This window comes from Barbus barbus (assembly GCF_936440315.1).
Source record: "Barbus barbus genome assembly, chromosome: 17".
NCBI lineage: Eukaryota > Metazoa > Chordata > Actinopteri > Cypriniformes > Cyprinidae > Barbus > Barbus barbus.
In genome coordinates, this window is record NC_136745.1 from 23618354 (window position 1) to 23628766 (window position 10413).

Consider the following 10413-nt stretch of genomic DNA (forward strand, 5'->3'; position numbering starts at 1 on the left):
CAATTCAAGCTCTAAAACATTCAGCTGATATTCAGCCCTGAAAAACCTGCTGATAAACCACTCTGGAAGTTATGATGTTAAAATTAAAGTACTACAGTGTTTTAAATGGGCACATACCTTATTGAATAAACACTTCTCTGATCTTTCACACCTTTATTGTAATTTATGAAAATTTAAATATGATGTCCGCTTTGTTTAAATATGATGATATTTGGTGACATACACTAACATTTTTTTTAACTGCATTTAGAAAAGGGAGCCTGATCAGGTGCTGAAGAGGACTGTCACTATTTTTGCTGTTAAGGAGGAAGAGGGAACATTGTCTTTAAACCCATTGGATGTTTTGATTGCATCTGAAGATGATGTCTGCAAAGTCTTGGGTCAGTTTACAGGGTTTTTGCACTAATGTATTCCCTTAGTTACAGTATACAAACTTCTTAAAGTACGTATATGTAGTAGTTAAGACTCAGTTAGATTTGTTACCTGAATTCAAACTGAGTGGAATAAAAAATTTTTTTTTTAAATTAAATAGAGTTTACTCTAATAATTGATTAGTCAACACACACAAAAAAGTAAATTTAACTCAATGTATATGAGTTTATAGTACTCATATCTTAAATTGTTCAAGGCAATCGGTTTCCTCAAATGGTTTGAGCTACCATAACTTGTCGGGTTATACATTGAATATTAGATAAACATGGACTGCCTCTGTGTTTTGTATTTAAAAATGGTTAACAAAATGCTCACAAAGCCTAATCTTCTGAAGCAATTAAATCACCCCATCCAAACAGGCCTTTATTTGTACGAAGTCATATGGTCTCATTCGTTCATCTTCATTATTGGCTATTGGTATGGATGCTAGTATAGTTATCGTTATAGTTGTCTTTATAGTTATCGTTATTGGTGTGAATGGACCTTTATTTGTATGAATTCATATTATCTCATTCATTCGTTTTCGTTATTGGCTGTTGGTGTGGATGCTAATATAGTTATCATTATAGTTATCTTTATATCTGTCGTTACTGGTGGGAATGGGCTTTTATTCATATGAATTCATATCCTTTCAATTGTTTGTTCATTTTGTTATCACCTGTTATGCCCCACTAATTATGTTTAGATGTGGACCTTCATGTTTATTTTTTCTTAAAATCATAAGTTTTTGAAGGAATCACATCGCACAAATTCGAACAAAGTCGACATTTCATAAAATAGTTACGTTTTCTCATGAGATCAGTAATACTTCAGAAACTCAAGATGTGCATTGTGTATCGTCACTTTAGACCTCTAAGAGTACTCATCCAGCTCTTCTCACGCTGTTTGCTGCACAATGTTAGTCCCCTCGGCCCCTCTGCAGGGTGCCTGACAAATAAGGTGCTGTTATTGGGCTCTTTCTCAGGGCTAGGGGTTAATGATTAGTGCTGTTGGGGGTTAAAGCCCAGAGATAGGGCCTTTCTCCTGTGCCTCAACAGATGTTGGTGGGCCTTTAATGTGGTTATCAGGATGGAGGGCCTTCTCAGGCCCGCTCTTCCATTGTGTGCTGTTGCATTCCAGGACTCAGCCACGGCAACAGAGCATCATGGGAGCACAGCCAGGGCTCCCGCTGGGCCACTGTGGGCCTGAGTTCTGACAGCCAGGGCAGCCCCCTCTCCCACACTGCATCCACACTACTGATCACACACTATTCTTCACACCTCCTGCTTCCGCCACATACACACACTCTGTTCCTCTGCCATCCTGCCCTTTCCCACACCACCTTTGATGGGCTAATTCTTGGAAACAAAATCTAAAAATGCTCCTTTTACAGTTCACCCTTAGATGAGCTAATTCCCTGTGGGCTGTTTGAAGTGTTTACTTCAAACCCAGTGTCATAGAGTCATGCTGTCCATCAGGGACTGCAAATTTATTTAGTTGTATTTGTGTTTCTGTGATGCATAAAGGTTCTATTTTCAAATATTTTATTTATATTTTAAATTAAAACTAATATTGTGAAATATTATAATATGTTATAATTATATAATTTTAATATTCTAATATTGCACTGTAAAAAATTTCAAGCGGTTTCAACTAATTATTATTTAGTAACAAGTTCCACATAAATTTTATGTTCAAAGTGTTATCTGAATTGTTATTTTTTAGTTGCCTCAACCTTTAGTGAAATAGTTTTATAGTCCATTTAATTAAAACATTTTAATTGGTCAAACATTTAGAAGACTACAGCAAGTTGTCAATTAAAATGTAACCGTTTACTCTATGTGTTTTATATGTTACCTCAACTAAGATTTATTACTTGGGCATCATAAGAAATTGCTGGGGAACTACATAAACATATTTTTATAGTTAAAAAAAATTATAGAAAATTATTAACTGGTGTTTATCAATCACTAACAACACACACTTAACAACACATAAATGCCTTTCTTTAATAACAATCTCCATTTATAACATTTTCATACAAACTAAACATACAGGAATGAAGAAAAAAGTCACCTACATCTTGGATGGCCTAAGGGTCAGTAAATTAACATCAAATTTTAATTTGTGGGTGAAAGAATGAACCAGGTGTTACAATATATAAAATCAAATCAAGTCACCTTTATTTACATAGCGCTTTATACTATACTGATTGTGTCAAAGCAGCTTTACAGAGTCAAACAGGAAAATAGTTTGTCTGTAATGCAAGAGGACAATAACAAGTAATTTTCCCAGTTAAATTCAGTTAATTGGTGATTCAGTGTTGACATCATCCAGTTTATCACTTGTCCAATAATGTCTGTGCAATCAGCCAAGCGTCCCCAAATAAAAAAGCCAAAGGTGACAGCGGCAAGGACCCACAACTCCATCGGTGACAGAAATTGAGTAGAAAATCTTGGGAGCAACCAGTCTCAGTCGGGGGGCAGTTCTCCTCTGGCCAGACGAAACTAGCATGGCGTGGTTTATTTCTAAGCTGCAACCCAGGTCAGATTGAGCAGAGGACTGGTTCTTGTGGTCTTGTCTGGTTCTCATGGTCTTGTCCTGAAGGCCAGCGATCTTTGGAGGGGATCTGTCTCTGGGGCTCACCTAGCTGACATGGTCTCCGCTGACATTCAGGGCTGTCGAGGTCATCTCTAGGTGCTGATCCACCATCTGATCTGGATACAGACTGGATCTGGGTGGCTGTGGGGACCTCAGAATAAGAAAGAAGCAGACTAATATAAGTTTAGATGCCACTGAGAACAGTAAAGCACATTCCACAATCCATAGCACAACAGGGAGCATTGATGCTGACTGGATTTGTAATAGAACATGTACATTTCATATTATAGGGCTAAGTTACCTCAAATAGCATAAAAATAATATCAAAATATAACAGTCCTGCCTGTTGCTGATAAATGAGGGAGGGAGCAGATATGACTTTGTCCAATTGATTTTGTACCCTGATAGATTACTACAGTAAATGGCTAGGTCTGCTACCTTGAAATTAATAATTTTGTCTGGATCTTTGAATAATAAATTTGTCTCTCTCTCTATATAACAAATTAAGTTCTTTCCTAACAGTTTAAATTTTAGTTGCTGTACGATCAGAAAAAGTGTGTTGGTTTGGCTGTTCTAATGATCGGAGATTGGATTCCAGGTCAGAGATTTTCATACGGTGAATTTTCTGGCGAAAGGAAGCAAATGATATTGAAAAATTCCTTATGAAGCCCTTTGTCACCTCTCACAATATCCGCGAGTCATCTACCGAGCCTTTATTGATGTTAATAAATTCCTGTAGTTTACTTCTGAACTGATCACAGAAAAACTCATCTTTCAATAAATTTGAATTAAAGTGCCATCTGGGGGCTTGCGAAGGTCACTGGGTAATTGAAAGTGTCTAAAAATTACTACAATGGTCTGAAAGAGAAAGGGGAAAGATGTCGACTTCAAGTAGCATTGAGGTCAAGGAAGAGGAAGCAAAAATGTAGTCAATCCGTGAATAGCTGAGAAAAATGTGTAGGCCTATGTTTTTTTGGGAGGGGTTGAATAATGCATCTACTAATGAAAAAGAGGCTCAGTAGAAACAGTCTGGGAGTAAGTAAGAAAAATTGTCACCAGATCTATCAAGTTCATTGGACATTACAGCGTTCATATCTGTACCCATTACTATCTCAAAGTCTGTTAGATCAGTGAGATAGGTAGATAATACAGAAATAATGTTGGTTCTGGGCTGCATGGTGCGTAAATCCCAACTCTTCATACAAGCTATTCTGCCAGCATTATCACCATTTCTGTCTAAAATGAAAATATTTAAATTTCTTCTAACAATTATTAAAACACCTTTATTTTTATTGTCAGTCGCAGCAAAAGAGACCACCTCATAATATTTATTATTGCATCTGAACATCCTCCTTCCGCAAATGAGCTTCCTGGATTAAAGCATGTCAACCTTTTTTCCTCGCAATAGTTCTAAAAAACTTGTACGTTTATGGGGGCCATTTAAAGCATTGACATTACAACTTAGTCATTACTATCAAACAAGTAAGTGAACAAATGAAAGAAAATAATACCACTGCAAATGAATTATCTCAAGTCTGCCTTTAACCCATCCCTCCGTCACCGAAAATCCATTAAAATAAAGAAAACCCACCCCTTAGAACTTTTACAGACTGGGGTGAAAACAAACCTCAATTCTGATTTAGAATCAAATTCCTGTTGTTGTAGCGTAACAGTTTGAAGAGAAACACTCATGGTTTGGAGTGATCCTTTGAAGCTCTAGACTAGAGTAAACTCGATGTGCACGTTCGATCTCGATATCTTTGCCCCAAAGTGATGGGATCCAGATCGGCAGTGACCGTTTGAGAAAGCCAATCGGGTCATCCTTCTCGGCCCCTTCAGGTAGTCCCAGCAGGCGGAGATTACTGCGTCTGCTGCGGTCTTGTAAATCAGTCACTTGTCGCTAGGGGTGGACTGGCCATCTGGACTTCTAGTGGCGCAGATGGTAAAGCGTATATCATACTCCTTTTGACGCTATCGACCCGGGAACTTTTTTGGGAACTTTTTTTTCTCCCTTTTTTAATTTCAAATCACATCAGAAAAGCATTTATTTTTTAATAAAAATGAAGGAAATAATCAAAAAGTTGAAAAAGTATCGGGTATGGTTGTAGGGAGGGCTTTATTGTCCCAATAAGGTGGCATTTAATAATTTGAATTAAAATTTAAATTTACACTCACTCAATAAGTTATTGCATACTGTTTTATAATGTATTTCAATACTGAGGTGCAGATAATTGCCACAATTTGCAATAAGTAGTATAAATAGCAGAAAATCCTGCTATTTTAACAGCACATAATTTGTGATGGTTTTACTGATTTATAATGAGAATTGTATTGGTTTTAATGAAAACTGTAATGGTGCCTGATGGTCTCTAGCCTACTGGTAATTGGTCATTTAAAAAAAAACAACAACAAAAAAACACTAAATCTTAATGTAATATGTCCCAAAACACAATATGGTTAAATGGTTAAAAGTTGATAGTTTGTAATGTTTGTAATGGTATTTGTAGTGGAAATCATTAGAATTTTTTTGTCAGCAGGGTCACCATGGGTTTTGTGATGTTATTTGCCATAAATGCGACAGGAATGCTGCAATATTGTGAGATATATTGACTGTTTGTACTGTAGTTGTGGTGGGCCTATTTGGGAGAAATCCAGGGCCATTTTTTACTCCCAGTCCGTCCCTGCTTGTCGCTCGAGGGCATCCAGACGAAGTGTGTTCGTTGATCACCTTTTTCTGCTCTCTCTGTTACCCGGTGTTCTGTCGATTTGTGCTACCCTGTCAGATTTTCCTACGTCCCATTAAAACAGTAGGTAGTACAATTCGACAACGAAAAATGCTACCTGTTAAATTATGATTTATTAATGTCTACACCTATCACAACCCTAAACCTACCCTTACAGTAATGCAAATACAGTAATTATGTGTTATATTCGCGGTGGGATACAGCTGCCGGAAACCAACAATAAATAATTTTTTCTACCTATTAGATTGTGTTTTATTAACGTCTACACCTACCCCAATCCTAAACCTACCCCTTACAGTAATGCAGATGCATTAAATGTTGTTCAGCGTGAGAAAAAGGTCGAAATATTGATGTGCGCATACGGGTAGGATAAAATGTCAGGACACCGGTTAAAAAGTCAGCTTTAGAGCATATAGACACTGGTTCTTAGACACGTTTAATGTCCTCTTTTTACTTCACGGGACAAATGCAAAAGTTGACACATGCAAAAACCCATTCAACACGCCCATGTTAACTTCAAATGAGCGCATTACTGTGGTTTACATTAAGTTACCCGTTTCATATATTTCGGTTAATGGCTTATAAAAGAGAGAAAAACTGCACGATCTCTTCATATCTTTTCACATCAAAAATTCATTATAGTAACAGCTTTTGATTAAACAAGGTGAAAGACCACATTCCCTTCACTTAAATTTCCCTCAGACATATCATACAACGCTTATTCAATGTTTTTATATATGTTGTACGTTTGTGTATAAATATATAAGTTTTTAATAAAACATTTACATCTTTTAGTAATACGTTTTTAAAATATAAATTCAGTCTAACGTTAAGTACAAATATTTATTCAGTGCCACTTGACTTACCTGATGCCTGAACTTGACATACACTGTCTTATACCCACTTTTCTTCGGATATACAACTCATAAAACATTTTCTAAATGTCTACTGAAAATCTAAAATGTTGCATGATTTTCTAGTAAAAAATTTAGTAAAAAAAAAAAAAGTAATTTTTTTAGTGGGACTTACTGACGCGTGAACTTGACAATTCACTCAGGCTCGTGCACGTGCAAAATGATCTCAGTGTTAGCTGGATTTGTTTTTATTAGTTCAGTCAAACATTGCCATTCTGAATGTTGACTGGATTTGAAAATAACCATTCATTTAATGCTTATAAAATATATTTGTGCAGACTTAATATAATATGTCTTAACTAGGCCCAAGCAATAAAATTAGTTCAACATAAATATAATTATAGTTAATTGGATTTTTTACAGTGTGTAATAGAATTTACAGTATTACAGTTTTCCATTGAATATGTATGGCAAATTTTCAGCAGCCATTACTACGTTTTCAGGGTCACATAAGAAATCAGCAATCATTCTAATATGCTGATTCACTGCTCAAAAAACATTTCTTATTATTATCATCAATGATGAAAACAGTTGTGTTGCATAATATTTTTGTGAAAAATTGAGGTACATTTTTGCAGAATTGTTTTATGAATAGAAAATTCAAAACAACAGTATTTATTTGAAATATAAATATTTTGTAATGTTATAAATATCACCATTGATGCATCCTTGCTGAATAATTAAAACAAACCTTTGAATGGTTGTGTATATATAATATATTTTATTTTAATTTTTTCTTATTTTACAAGAAAATATATTTGATTATATTTTGTCTTTTTAAATTTATTTTATATGATATTTTATTTGAAAAACACTTATAATAATACTCTTATTATCTCTTTGCCTGTTTCCCAGTTTCTAGTTCAGAACAACAAATTGTCTCACAGCTGTGCCTTGATGATTGTGATTTTTATCTCTCACAGCGTGACTGCATTTTTATTAAGTTTTGGCAGAAGTTGAAGCAGAAATGGCTTCCATACATTTTGGCCTTTATTCGTTCATTTTTAAATGGTCCTGGAGTGTGACCATTGACAAATAAAATACAAATATTCCATGTAGTCTTATACTCTTAATGAGCTCATTGAAGCAACATGCAAGATATAATAATATTATGAAAGAATTAGCAAAATGTTTGAAATAGTTTGAGATCACATCGCACCATAAAACATCAACTTTTCATAAGTATTTAATGTCAACTAACCTTATACAGATGAATACACAGGCACATTGCCATCAGTGCCGCTCAATGTGCCATGTATCGTCAGTGTCAGAGAGTTAGCAGCTGTGGGCTTGTTTGTATACAGATGCATGGAGCTCGTAATGATAATTACCCTGCAGCTGCACTCCAGGGCTCTGGGCTGCAGTTTCTCACCGCACCACCATTGTGTCTGTGCGCAGAGCAAGAATGTGGGAAAGTGAAGTAATTAAAGTATTCTGTAACCCAATTAAGCAAACTGCCCCCCAGCACCATCAGCAGGCCAGGATTACACACTCAGAGAGGCCGACGCTTCACCCAGCCTTTCTCCCACTGATACCTGCTGCTGCCCACAGTGTTTAAAGACTAGTTTAGTTAGGGGGGTGTTTAACAACTAACTTGTCAAGTAAAGACAGTGTTTGACAGCCATTCTGCTTTGGCTAGAGAGTTTCAGGAGGAAGGATTGCTGGAAGAGATCAGTGGGAGCCACTGAGTGGGCAGAGAAAAATAGGTAAGCCTCTCTCCTCCGCTGAGTAGAGCTATTCATTAGCGCTCTGATTTATACATCCTGCTTTAATCTGCAGCCAGGCCAGTGAAGATGGATGGGTGACAGTCTCATCGGTCACAGCGATTCAGCGCTCAGTCACCGTGGAGACAAGCAGTGAAACCGGGAATGCTGGAAACCCACAACTTGAGAAAAAAAAAATGATATAGAAAAGAGAGCAGATTCAATTTTAGAAACGTAATCACAAACTGATAAATGCAATTGGTACTTTCGAGGAATGCAGTCCCATTATTTTGGGACTATACTGTTTTTTTTAATTATTACAGACAGAAATATGATGTTTTGTGCTGTGAAAAAAATGCAGTATTTCAGATAATGTTTTAAACATTATGGTAATTTGATAAGTTATTTAGGCTAAATTTGCAATCTCGTTTTTAATTTGATTAATTTTTTATGTTTTTGAACATTGAGTCTATATTTAATGTTTTTGTGAGTGTGTGTGCATTTTATTGCAAAATAACAATCAGGTTTTAAACTTTATGTACCCTTTGTGTATGTTACAAAATTTCAAATCTAATTTAAAATGAATAAAAATAAAAATAAAACAACTCATGTAAAATCTACTTCCTAAAGTGGGCAAATACATTTTCTCAAAGTTAAACGCTTTTCACTGACCATCAATTCAAAGGAAAAATACTTTTTTTTTACTATTGAGTATTTTATTGAGTATTTTAATAAATAAAATAACAACCAAATACTATTATTATATTTTTTTTTTTTTTCGTTTTTGGTTGTTATTTTATTTATTTATTTTTTTTGTTTGTTTTGTTGCTTTTGATTATTTTTGACTATTTTATTTTATTAGACATTACTATGGGATACATGTTAAGATTCAAATTGTAAAGTTGACTATAATGTTGACTATAATGTATCAGTGATGTTCAAAAACTCAATAAAATACTAATTATAAAAAAAAAAATTTTTTTTTTTTGTACCCTATTGTGAAAAAAATGCCAATTATCTATCTTATACTATTTCGTCACACTTATTTATTTTTCACAGAAAGGAAATAATTGAATTCATCTGATATCTATCTCTTCTATTCAGACCACAAAATGAGATCTTGTCTGCTTCCTCTGGAATAAATAAGCAACACATGTATTGGTTTAGTATCTCTTTGTTGAGTTGCTCTATCCTGTGCCCGTTTGCTGGGCAGTGTGTTTGAAAAGAGAGAACAATGACAGTCCACAATGAAGGTGCTCAATTAACTGTATAACCCAGCCATCAATTAAGACATCAATTACCAGGTTGATTGATGGGGCTAAATGATGCGATTCATTTTCTCCATCCAGCGGAAAAACACTGGAAGTCACAGTATGTGAAAATTAGCTGATGAATGTTATATTCAGTCCATCTTGCCTTGATAAGACATGCAAATTTTATTCTTCCTTTTATCTGCATTAATAAATAATACTATAAATTACATATACTTCGCTGTGAAAAACTGAAATTAGACAAAAATTTTAATTAGATTCCTGGTCCCATTTTAAGTTTAAATGTTATATAATTAACTTTTAGAACAAACTCAATCTAATTTTTCAAATTTTACTTTAAATATATGTTTTTTTTAGGATATTGCTGTGATAGGACCATGAGATTGTTTGTGCTTATTTGCATAGATTTATTTCTTAAAATTGAATTATTGTATATTAATGTATAAATTTGGATTATACATTGTGCTGTTATCATGATATCAAGTGATTTGTAAATAATAAATATATATAATTCATTTGAAATAACAGAATTCTATCATTTCTGAGGGAATTTGTTTCATGTAATCCTGCACAAACCTTCAGAATCCAACTCAATATGCTTAAAGTTCTGAATTGAAAAGGTGGGATGAATTCAGAGGGAATGGTTAGAATTTTAATTATAAATGTCATCATAAATGCAAATAAATTACTGTTTGTTGAATCGCACAAGCTGACATAATTTACTTCATTCTTTACATTTGTTTTGTATGTCTCCATACAAAATAAAAAT